Raw genomic sequence first — 9,446 nt, 5'->3', positions numbered from 1 at the left:
TACAAACTAACCTTGCTTACTTATTTCAAAGCGAGGGCACATATTTCAGCCTTGTGGGAAAAAACGGACAAAGAGTTGAAATTCCACAAGGCAGTGACAAAAAGCTTACAGCACCTGGTATTCCCAGGCGGTCTCCCATCCAAGTACTAACCAGGCCCGACCCTGCTTAGCTTCCGAGATCGGACGAGATCAGGCGTACTCAGGCCGGTGTGGCCGTAAGCGAAAGGCAATCTCAAAAAGTGGATGAAATTGCATATACTGTAGCCATAATTTGTGGTACAGATTGTTGGATGAAATACAAACTAACCTTGCTTACTTATTTCAAAGCGAGGGCACATATTTCAGCCTTGTGGGAAAAAACGGACAAAGAGTTGAAATTCCACAAGGCAGTGACAAAAAGCTTACAGCACCTGGTATTCCCAGGCGGTCTCCCATCCAAGTACTAACCAGGCCCGACCCTGCTTAGCTTCCGAGATCGGACGAGATCAGGCGTACTCAGGCCGGTGTGGCCGTAAGCGAGAAACTATCTCTTGGTGCACTATGTAAAGTCAAAGTGAGCCTGATTAACAGCTGTTGCATTTTCACCATTTAGATAAGCATCTTTGTGTCACTCAAAAAGTGGAAGAAATTGCATATACTGTAGCCATAATTTGTAGCACAGATTGTTGGATGAAATACAAACTAACCTTGCTTACTTATTTCAAAGCGAGGGCACATATTTCAGCCTTGTGGGAAAAAACGGACAAAGAGTTGAAATTCCACAAGGCAGTGACAAAAAGCTTACAGCACCTGGTATTCCCAGGCGGTCTCCCATCCAAGTACTAACCAGGCCCGACCCTGCTTAGCTTCCGAGATCGGACGAGATCAGGCGTACTCAGGCCGGTGTGGCCGTAAGCGAAAGGCAATCTCAAAAAGTGGATGAAATTGCATATACTGTAGCCATAATTTGTGGTACAGATTGTTGGATGAAATACAAACTAACCTTGCTTACTTATTTCAAAGCGAGGGCACATATTTCAGCCTTGTGGGAAAAAACGGACAAAGAGTTGAAATTCCACAAGGCAGTGACAAAAAGCTTACAGCACCTGGTATTCCCAGGCGGTCTCCCATCCAAGTACTAACCAGGCCCGACCCTGCTTAGCTTCCGAGATCGGACGAGATCAGGCGTACTCAGGCCGGTGTGGCCGTAAGCGAAAGGCAATCTCAAAAAGTGGATGAAATTGCATATACTGTAGCCATAATTTGTGGTACAGATTGTTGGATGAAATACAAACTAACCTTGCTTACTTATTTCAAAGCGAGGGCACATATTTCAGCCTTGTGGGAAAAAACGGACAAAGAGTTGAAATTCCACAAGGCAGTGACAAAAAGCTTACAGCACCTGGTATTCCCAGGCGGTCTCCCAGTACTAACCAGGCCCGACCCTGCTTAGCTTCCGAGATCGGACGAGATCAGGCGTACTCAGGCCGGTGTGGCCGTAAGTACTAACCAGGCCCGACCCTGCTATACTGTAGCCATAATTTGTGGTACAGATTGTTGGATCAAACTAACCTTGCTTACTTATTTCAAAGAGGGCACATATTTCAGCCTTGTGGGAGATTGAAATTCCACAAGGCAGTACTCAGCACCTGCCGGTGTGGCCGTAAGCGGACGAGATCAAAAAGTGGATGAAATTGCATATACTGTAGCCATAATTTGTGCACAGATTGTTGGATGAAATACAAACTAACCTTGCTTACTTATTTCAAAGCGAGGGCACATATTTCAGCCTTGTGGGAAAAAACGGACAAAGAGTTGAAATTCCACAAGGCAGTGACAAAAAGCTTACAGCACCTGGTATTCCCAGGCCTCCCATCCAAGTACTAACCAGGCCCGACCCTGCTTAGCTTCCGAGATCGGACGAGATCAGGCGTACTCAGGCCGGTGTGGCCGTAAGCGAAAGGCAATCTCAAAAAGTGGATGAAATTGCATATACTGTAGCCATAATTTGTGGTACAGATTGTTGGATGAAATACAAACTAACCTTGCTTACTTATTTCAAAGCGAGGGCACATATTTCAGCCTTGTGGGAAAAAACGGACAAAGAGTTGAAATTCCACAAGGCAGTGACAAAAAGCTTACAGCACCTGGTATTCCCAGGCGGTCTCCCATCCAAGTACTAACCAGGCCCGACCCTGCTTAGCTTCCGAGATCGGACGAGATCAGGCGTACTCAGGCCGGTGTGGCCGTAAGCGAGAAACTATCTCTTGGTGCACTATGTAAAGTCAAAGTGAGCCTGATTAACAGCTGTTGCATTTTCACCATTTAGATAAGCATCTTTGTGTCACTCAAAAAGTGGAAGAAATTGCATATACTGTAGCCATAATTTGTAGCACAGATTGTTGGATGAAATACAAACTAACCTTGCTTACTTATTTCAAAGCGAGGGCACATATTTCAGCCTTGTGGGAAAAAACGGACAAAGAGTTGAAATTCCACAAGGCAGTGACAAAAAGCTTACAGCACCTGGTATTCCCAGGCGGTCTCCCATCCAAGTACTAACCAGGCCCGACCCTGCTTAGCTTCCGAGATCGGACGAGATCAGGCGTACTCAGGCCGGTGTGGCCGTAAGCGAAAACTATCTCTTGGTGCACTATGTAAAGTCAAAGTGAGCCTGATTAACAGCTGTTGCATTTTCACCATTTAGATGCATCTTTGTGTCACTCAAAAAGTGGAAGAAATTGCATATACTGTAGCCATAATTTGTGGTACAGATTGTTGGATGAAATACAAACTAACCTTGCTTACTTATTTCAAAGCGAGGGCACATATTTCAGCCTTGTGGGAAAAAACGGACAAAGAGTTGAAATTCCACAAGGCAGTGACAAAAAGCTTACAGCACCTGGTATTCCCAGGCGGTCTCCCATCCAAGTACTAACCAGGCCCGACCCTGCTTAGCTTCCGAGATCGGACGAGATCAGGCGTACTCAGGCCGGTGTGGCCGTAAGCGAGAAACTATCTCTTGGTGCACTATGTAAAGTCAAAGTGAGCCTGATTAACAGCTGTTGCATTTTCACCATTTAGATAAGCATCTTTGTGTCACTCAAAAAGTGGAAGAAATTGCATATACTGTAGCCATAATTTGTAGCACAGATTGTTGGATGAAATACAAACTAACCTTGCTTACTTATTTCAAAGCGAGGGCACATATTTCAGCCTTGTGGGAAAAAACGGACAAAGAGTTGAAATTCCACAAGGCAGTGACAAAAAGCTTACAGCACCTGGTATTCCCAGGCGGTCTCCCATCCAAGTACTAACCAGGCCCGACCCTGCTTAGCTTCCGAGATCGGACGAGATCAGGCGTACTCAGGCCGGTGTGGCCGTAAGCGAAAGGCAATCTCAAAAAGTGGATGAAATTGCATATACTGTAGCCATAATTTGTGGTACAGATTGTTGGATGAAATACAAACTAACCTTGCTTACTTATTTCAAAGCGAGGGCACATATTTCAGCCTTGTGGGAAAAAACGGACAAAGAGTTGAAATTCCACAAGGCAGTGACAAAAAGCTTACAGCACCTGGTATTCCCAGGCGGTCTCCCATCCAAGTACTAACCAGGCCCGACCCTGCTTAGCTTCCGAGATCGGACGAGATCAGGCGTACTCAGGCCGGTGTGGCCGTAAGCGAGAAACTATCTCTTGGTGCACTATGTAAAGTCAAAGTGAGCCTGATTAACAGCTGTTGCATTTTCACCATTTAGATAAGCATCTTTGTGTCACTCAAAAAGTGGAAGAAATTGCATATACTGTAGCCATAATTTGTAGCACAGATTGTTGGATGAAATACAAACTAACCTTGCTTACTTATTTCAAAGCGAGGGCACATATTTCAGCCTTGTGGGAAAAAACGGACAAAGAGTTGAAATTCCACAAGGCAGTGACAAAAAGCTTACAGCACCTGGTATTCCCAGGCGGTCTCCCATCCAAGTACTAACCAGGCCCGACCCTGCTTAGCTTCCGAGATCGGACGAGATCAGGCGTACTCAGGCCGGTGTGGCCGTAAGCGAAAGGCAATCTCAAAAAGTGGATGAAATTGCATATACTGTAGCCATAATTTGTGGTACAGATTGTTGGATGAAATACAAACTAACCTTGCTTACTTATTTCAAAGCGAGGGCACATATTTCAGCCTTGTGGGAAAAAACGGACAAAGAGTTGAAATTCCACAAGGCAGTGACAAAAAGCTTACAGCACCTGGTATTCCCAGGCGGTCTCCCATCCAAGTACTAACCAGGCCCGACCCTGCTTAGCTTCCGAGATCGGACGAGATCAGGCGTACTCAGGCCGGTGTGGCCGTAAGCGAAAGGCAATCTCAAAAAGTGGATGAAATTGCATATACTGTAGCCATAATTTGTGGTACAGATTGTTGGATGAAATACAAACTAACCTTGCTTACTTATTTCAAAGCGAGGGCACATATTTCAGCCTTGTGGGAAAAAACGGACAAAGAGTTGAAATTCCACAAGGCAGTGACAAAAAGCTTACAGCACCTGGTATTCCCAGGCGGTCTCCCATCCAAGTACTAACCAGGCCCGACCCTGCTTAGCTTCCGAGATCGGACGAGATCAGGCGTACTCAGGCCGGTGTGGCCGTAAGCGAAAGGCAATCTCAAAAAGTGGATGAAATTGCATATACTGTAGCCATAATTTGTGGTACAGATTGTTGGATGAAATACAAACTAACCTTGCTTACTTATTTCAAAGCGAGGGCACATATTTCAGCCTTGTGGGAAAAAACGGACAAAGAGTTGAAATTCCACAAGGCAGTGACAAAAAGCTTACAGCACCTGGTATTCCCAGGCGGTCTCCCATCCAAGTACTAACCAGGCCCGACCCTGCTTAGCTTCCGAGATCGGACGAGATCAGGCGTACTCAGGCCGGTGTGGCCGTAAGCGAGAAACTATCTCTTGGTGCACTATGTAAAGTCAAAGTGAGCCTGATTAACAGCTGTTGCATTTTCACCATTTAGATAAGCATCTTTGTGTCACTCAAAAAGTGGAAGAAATTGCATATACTGTAGCCATAATTTGTAGCACAGATTGTTGGATGAAATACAAACTAACCTTGCTTACTTATTTCAAAGCGAGGGCACATATTTCAGCCTTGTGGGAAAAAACGGACAAAGAGTTGAAATTCCACAAGGCAGTGACAAAAAGCTTACAGCACCTGGTATTCCCAGGCGGTCTCCCATCCAAGTACTAACCAGGCCCGACCCTGCTTAGCTTCCGAGATCGGACGAGATCAGGCGTACTCAGGCCGGTGTGGCCGTAAGCGAAAGGCAATCTCAAAAAGTGGATGAAATTGCATATACTGTAGCCATAATTTGTGGTACAGATTGTTGGATGAAATACAAACTAACCTTGCTTACTTATTTCAAAGCGAGGGCACATATTTCAGCCTTGTGGGAAAAAACGGACAAAGAGTTGAAATTCCACAAGGCAGTGACAAAAAGCTTACAGCACCTGGTATTCCCAGGCGGTCTCCCATCCAAGTACTAACCAGGCCCGACCCTGCTTAGCTTCCGAGATCGGACGAGATCAGGCGTACTCAGGCCGGTGTGGCCGTAAGCGAAAGGCAATCTCAAAAAGTGGATGAAATTGCATATACTGTAGCCATAATTTGTGGTACAGATTGTTGGATGAAATACAAACTAACCTTGCTTACTTATTTCAAAGCGAGGGCACATATTTCAGCCTTGTGGGAAAAAACGGACAAAGAGTTGAAATTCCACAAGGCAGTGACAAAAAGCTTACAGCACCTGGTATTCCCAGGCGGTCTCCCATCCAAGTACTAACCAGGCCCGACCCTGCTTAGCTTCCGAGATCGGACGAGATCAGGCGTACTCAGGCCGGTGTGGCCGTAAGCGAGAAACTATCTCTTGGTGCACTATGTAAAGTCAAAGTGAGCCTGATTAACAGCTGTTGCATTTTCACCATTTAGATAAGCATCTTTGTGTCACTCAAAAAGTGGAAGAAATTGCATATACTGTAGCCATAATTTGTAGCACAGATTGTTGGATGAAATACAAACTAACCTTGCTTACTTATTTCAAAGCGAGGGCACATATTTCAGCCTTGTGGGAAAAAACGGACAAAGAGTTGAAATTCCACAAGGCAGTGACAAAAAGCTTACAGCACCTGGTATTCCCAGGCGGTCTCCCATCCAAGTACTAACCAGGCCCGACCCTGCTTAGCTTCCGAGATCGGACGAGATCAGGCGTACTCAGGCCGGTGTGGCCGTAAGCGAAAGGCAATCTCAAAAAGTGGATGAAATTGCATATACTGTAGCCATAATTTGTGGTACAGATTGTTGGATGAAATACAAACTAACCTTGCTTACTTATTTCAAAGCGAGGGCACATATTTCAGCCTTGTGGGAAAAAACGGACAAAGAGTTGAAATTCCACAAGGCAGTGACAAAAAGCTTACAGCACCTGGTATTCCCAGGCGGTCTCCCATCCAATAACTAACCAGGCCCGACCCTGCTTAGCTTCCGAGATCGGACGAGATCAGGCGTACTCAGGCCGGTGTGGCCGTAAGCGAGAAACTATCTCTTGGTGCACTATGTAAAGTCAAAGTGAGCCTGATTAACAGCTGTTGCATTTTCACCATTTAGATAAGCATCTTTGTGTCACTCAAAAAGTGGAAGAAATTGCATATACTGTAGCCATAATTTGTAGCACAGATTGTTGGATGAAATACAAACTAACCTTGCTTACTTATTTCAAAGCGAGGGCACATATTTCAGCCTTGTGGGAAAAAACGGACAAAGAGTTGAAATTCCACAAGGCAGTGACAAAAAGCTTACAGCACCTGGTATTCCCAGGCGGTCTCCCATCCAAGTACTAACCAGGCCCGACCCTGCTTAGCTTCCGAGATCGGACGAGATCAGGCGTACTCAGGCCGGTGTGGCCGTAAGCGAAAGGCAATCTCAAAAAGTGGATGAAATTGCATATACTGTAGCCATAATTTGTGGTACAGATTGTTGGATGAAATACAAACTAACCTTGCTTACTTATTTCAAAGCGAGGGCACATATTTCAGCCTTGTGGGAAAAAACGGACAAAGAGTTGAAATTCCACAAGGCAGTGACAAAAAGCTTACAGCACCTGGTATTCCCAGGCGGTCTCCCATCCAAGTACTAACCAGGCCCGACCCTGCTTAGCTTCCGAGATCGGACGAGATCAGGCGTACTCAGGCCGGTGTGGCCGTAAGCGAAAGGCAATCTCAAAAAGTGGATGAAATTGCATATACTGTAGCCATAATTTGTGGTACAGATTGTTGGATGAAATACAAACTAACCTTGCTTACTTATTTCAAAGCGAGGGCACATATTTCAGCCTTGTGGGAAAAAACGGACAAAGAGTTGAAATTCCACAAGGCAGTGACAAAAAGCTTACAGCACCTGGTATTCCCAGGCGGTCTCCCATCCAAGTACTAACCAGGCCCGACCCTGCTTAGCTTCCGAGATCGGACGAGATCAGGCGTACTCAGGCCGGTGTGGCCGTAAGCGAGAAACTATCTCTTGGTGCACTATGTAAAGTCAAAGTGAGCCTGATTAACAGCTGTTGCATTTTCACCATTTAGATAAGCATCTTTGTGTCACTCAAAAAGTGGAAGAAATTGCATATACTGTAGCCATAATTTGTAGCACAGATTGTTGGATGAAATACAAACTAACCTTGCTTACTTATTTCAAAGCGAGGGCACATATTTCAGCCTTGTGGGAAAAAACGGACAAAGAGTTGAAATTCCACAAGGCAGTGACAAAAAGCTTACAGCACCTGGTATTCCCAGGCGGTCTCCCATCCAAGTACTAACCAGGCCCGACCCTGCTTAGCTTCCGAGATCGGACGAGATCAGGCGTACTCAGGCCGGTGTGGCCGTAAGCGAAAGGCAATCTCAAAAAGTGGATGAAATTGCATATACTGTAGCCATAATTTGTGGTACAGATTGTTGGATGAATACAAACTAACCTTGCTTACTTATTTCAAAGCGAGGGCACATATTTCAGCCTTGTGGGAAAAAACGGACAAAGAGTTGAAATTCCACAAGGCAGTGACAAAAAGCTTACAGCACCTGGTATTCCCAGGCGGTCTCCCATCCAAGTACTAACCAGGCCCGACCCTGCTTAGCTTCCGAGATCGGACGAGATCAGGCGTACTCAGGCCGGTGTGGCCGTAAGCGAGAAACTATCTCTTGGTGCACTATGTAAAGTCAAAGTGAGCCTGATTAACAGCTGTTGCATTTTCACCATTTAGATAAGCATCTTTGTGTCACTCAAAAAGTGGATGAAATTGCATATACTGTAGCCATAATTTGTGGTACAGATTGTTGGATGAAATACAAACTAACCTTGCTTACTTATTTCAAAGCGAGGGCACATATTTCAGCCTTGTGGGAAAAAACGGACAAAGAGTTGAAATTCCACAAGGCAGTGACAAAAAGCTTACAGCACCTGGTATTCCCAGGCGGTCTCCCATCCAAGTACTAACCAGGCCCGACCCTGCTTAGCTTCCGAGATCGGACGAGATCAGGCGTACTCAGGCCGGTGTGGCCGTAAGCGAGAAACTATCTCTTGGTGCACTATGTAAAGTCAAAGTGAGCCTGATTAACAGCTGTTGCATTTTCACCATTTAGATAAGCATCTTTGTGTCACTCAAAAAGTGGAAGAAATTGCATATACTGTAGCCATAATTTGTAGCACAGATTGTTGGATGAAATACAAACTAACCTTGCTTACTTATTTCAAAGCGAGGGCACATATTTCAGCCTTGTGGGAAAAAACGGACAAAGAGTTGAAATTCCACAAGGCAGTGACAAAAAGCTTACAGCACCTGGTATTCCCAGGCGGTCTCCCATCCAAGTACTAACCAGGCCCGACCCTGCTTAGCTTCCGAGATCGGACGAGATCAGGCGTACTCAGGCCGGTGTGGCCGTAAGCGAAAGGCAATCTCAAAAAGTGGATGAAATTGCATATACTGTAGCCATAATTTGTGGTACAGATTGTTGGATGAAATACAAACTAACCTTGCTTACTTATTTCAAAGCGAGGGCACATATTTCAGCCTTGTGGGAAAAAACGGACAAAGAGTTGAAATTCCACAAGGCAGTGACAAAAAGCTTACAGCACCTGGTATTCCCAGGCGGTCTCCCATCCAAGTACTAACCAGGCCCGACCCTGCTTAGCTTCCGAGATCGGACGAGATCAGGCGTACTCAGGCCGGTGTGGCCGTAAGCGAGAAACTATCTCTTGGTGCACTATGTAAAGTCAAAGTGAGCCTGATTAACAGCTGTTGCATTTTCACCATTTAGATAAGCATCTTTGTGTCACTCAAAAAGTGGAAGAAATTGCATATACTGTAGCCATAATTTGTAGCACAGATTGTTGGATGAAATACAAACTAACCT

General features: G+C 45.3%; 25 non-coding genes and 3 pseudogenes across 25 annotated transcripts; all 28 read right to left on the bottom strand.

Moving 5' to 3' along the window:
• Positions 1-102: 102 nt before the first annotated feature.
• On the bottom strand, positions 103-221 carry LOC139395447 (5S ribosomal RNA). The gene has a single exon (XR_011630377.1). It is a non-coding gene; the product is annotated as a 5S ribosomal RNA (ribosomal RNA).
• A 177-nt stretch (positions 222-398) lies between these two features.
• On the bottom strand, positions 399-517 carry LOC139395446 (5S ribosomal RNA). The gene has a single exon (XR_011630376.1). It is a non-coding gene; the product is annotated as a 5S ribosomal RNA (ribosomal RNA).
• Positions 518-777: 260 nt separating this feature from the next.
• On the bottom strand, positions 778-896 carry LOC139395445 (5S ribosomal RNA). Its single transcript, XR_011630375.1, has one exon. It is a non-coding gene; the product is annotated as a 5S ribosomal RNA (ribosomal RNA).
• A 177-nt stretch (positions 897-1,073) lies between these two features.
• On the bottom strand, positions 1,074-1,192 carry LOC139395444 (5S ribosomal RNA). Its single transcript, XR_011630374.1, has one exon. It is a non-coding gene; the product is annotated as a 5S ribosomal RNA (ribosomal RNA).
• Positions 1,193-1,369: 177 nt separating this feature from the next.
• On the bottom strand, positions 1,370-1,483 carry LOC139395624 (5S ribosomal RNA; annotated as a pseudogene).
• Positions 1,484-1,821: 338 nt separating this feature from the next.
• Positions 1,822-1,937, bottom strand: LOC139395623 (5S ribosomal RNA; annotated as a pseudogene).
• Positions 1,938-2,114: 177 nt separating this feature from the next.
• LOC139395443 (5S ribosomal RNA) lies at positions 2,115-2,233 on the bottom strand. The gene has a single exon (XR_011630373.1). It is a non-coding gene; the product is annotated as a 5S ribosomal RNA (ribosomal RNA).
• Positions 2,234-2,493: 260 nt separating this feature from the next.
• Positions 2,494-2,612, bottom strand: LOC139395442 (5S ribosomal RNA). Its single transcript, XR_011630372.1, has one exon. It is a non-coding gene; the product is annotated as a 5S ribosomal RNA (ribosomal RNA).
• Positions 2,613-2,869: 257 nt separating this feature from the next.
• Positions 2,870-2,988, bottom strand: LOC139395441 (5S ribosomal RNA). Its single transcript, XR_011630371.1, has one exon. It is a non-coding gene; the product is annotated as a 5S ribosomal RNA (ribosomal RNA).
• Positions 2,989-3,248: 260 nt separating this feature from the next.
• LOC139395440 (5S ribosomal RNA) lies at positions 3,249-3,367 on the bottom strand. Its single transcript, XR_011630370.1, has one exon. It is a non-coding gene; the product is annotated as a 5S ribosomal RNA (ribosomal RNA).
• A 177-nt stretch (positions 3,368-3,544) lies between these two features.
• Positions 3,545-3,663, bottom strand: LOC139395438 (5S ribosomal RNA). Its single transcript, XR_011630368.1, has one exon. It is a non-coding gene; the product is annotated as a 5S ribosomal RNA (ribosomal RNA).
• Positions 3,664-3,923: 260 nt separating this feature from the next.
• LOC139395437 (5S ribosomal RNA) lies at positions 3,924-4,042 on the bottom strand. Its single transcript, XR_011630367.1, has one exon. It is a non-coding gene; the product is annotated as a 5S ribosomal RNA (ribosomal RNA).
• Positions 4,043-4,219: 177 nt separating this feature from the next.
• LOC139395436 (5S ribosomal RNA) lies at positions 4,220-4,338 on the bottom strand. The gene has a single exon (XR_011630366.1). It is a non-coding gene; the product is annotated as a 5S ribosomal RNA (ribosomal RNA).
• Positions 4,339-4,515: 177 nt separating this feature from the next.
• Positions 4,516-4,634, bottom strand: LOC139395435 (5S ribosomal RNA). Its single transcript, XR_011630365.1, has one exon. It is a non-coding gene; the product is annotated as a 5S ribosomal RNA (ribosomal RNA).
• Positions 4,635-4,811: 177 nt separating this feature from the next.
• On the bottom strand, positions 4,812-4,930 carry LOC139395434 (5S ribosomal RNA). The gene has a single exon (XR_011630364.1). It is a non-coding gene; the product is annotated as a 5S ribosomal RNA (ribosomal RNA).
• A 260-nt stretch (positions 4,931-5,190) lies between these two features.
• Positions 5,191-5,309, bottom strand: LOC139395433 (5S ribosomal RNA). The gene has a single exon (XR_011630363.1). It is a non-coding gene; the product is annotated as a 5S ribosomal RNA (ribosomal RNA).
• A 177-nt stretch (positions 5,310-5,486) lies between these two features.
• Positions 5,487-5,605, bottom strand: LOC139395432 (5S ribosomal RNA). The gene has a single exon (XR_011630362.1). It is a non-coding gene; the product is annotated as a 5S ribosomal RNA (ribosomal RNA).
• A 177-nt stretch (positions 5,606-5,782) lies between these two features.
• Positions 5,783-5,901, bottom strand: LOC139395431 (5S ribosomal RNA). The gene has a single exon (XR_011630361.1). It is a non-coding gene; the product is annotated as a 5S ribosomal RNA (ribosomal RNA).
• Positions 5,902-6,161: 260 nt separating this feature from the next.
• Positions 6,162-6,280, bottom strand: LOC139395429 (5S ribosomal RNA). Its single transcript, XR_011630360.1, has one exon. It is a non-coding gene; the product is annotated as a 5S ribosomal RNA (ribosomal RNA).
• Positions 6,281-6,457: 177 nt separating this feature from the next.
• Positions 6,458-6,576, bottom strand: LOC139395620 (5S ribosomal RNA; annotated as a pseudogene).
• Positions 6,577-6,836: 260 nt separating this feature from the next.
• On the bottom strand, positions 6,837-6,955 carry LOC139395428 (5S ribosomal RNA). Its single transcript, XR_011630359.1, has one exon. It is a non-coding gene; the product is annotated as a 5S ribosomal RNA (ribosomal RNA).
• A 177-nt stretch (positions 6,956-7,132) lies between these two features.
• LOC139395426 (5S ribosomal RNA) lies at positions 7,133-7,251 on the bottom strand. Its single transcript, XR_011630357.1, has one exon. It is a non-coding gene; the product is annotated as a 5S ribosomal RNA (ribosomal RNA).
• Positions 7,252-7,428: 177 nt separating this feature from the next.
• LOC139395425 (5S ribosomal RNA) lies at positions 7,429-7,547 on the bottom strand. Its single transcript, XR_011630356.1, has one exon. It is a non-coding gene; the product is annotated as a 5S ribosomal RNA (ribosomal RNA).
• A 260-nt stretch (positions 7,548-7,807) lies between these two features.
• LOC139395424 (5S ribosomal RNA) lies at positions 7,808-7,926 on the bottom strand. Its single transcript, XR_011630355.1, has one exon. It is a non-coding gene; the product is annotated as a 5S ribosomal RNA (ribosomal RNA).
• A 176-nt stretch (positions 7,927-8,102) lies between these two features.
• Positions 8,103-8,221, bottom strand: LOC139395423 (5S ribosomal RNA). The gene has a single exon (XR_011630354.1). It is a non-coding gene; the product is annotated as a 5S ribosomal RNA (ribosomal RNA).
• Positions 8,222-8,481: 260 nt separating this feature from the next.
• Positions 8,482-8,600, bottom strand: LOC139395422 (5S ribosomal RNA). The gene has a single exon (XR_011630353.1). It is a non-coding gene; the product is annotated as a 5S ribosomal RNA (ribosomal RNA).
• Positions 8,601-8,860: 260 nt separating this feature from the next.
• Positions 8,861-8,979, bottom strand: LOC139395421 (5S ribosomal RNA). The gene has a single exon (XR_011630352.1). It is a non-coding gene; the product is annotated as a 5S ribosomal RNA (ribosomal RNA).
• A 177-nt stretch (positions 8,980-9,156) lies between these two features.
• On the bottom strand, positions 9,157-9,275 carry LOC139395420 (5S ribosomal RNA). Its single transcript, XR_011630351.1, has one exon. It is a non-coding gene; the product is annotated as a 5S ribosomal RNA (ribosomal RNA).
• Between the last annotated feature and the right edge of the window lie 171 nt (positions 9,276-9,446).

The sequence above is a fragment of the Oncorhynchus clarkii genome, unplaced genomic scaffold (assembly GCF_045791955.1).
Source record: "Oncorhynchus clarkii lewisi isolate Uvic-CL-2024 unplaced genomic scaffold, UVic_Ocla_1.0 unplaced_contig_1101_pilon_pilon, whole genome shotgun sequence".
In the NCBI taxonomy this organism is placed as follows: Eukaryota; Metazoa; Chordata; class Actinopteri; order Salmoniformes; family Salmonidae; genus Oncorhynchus; species Oncorhynchus clarkii.
This window is presented reverse-complemented; position numbering and strand designations above follow the sequence as displayed.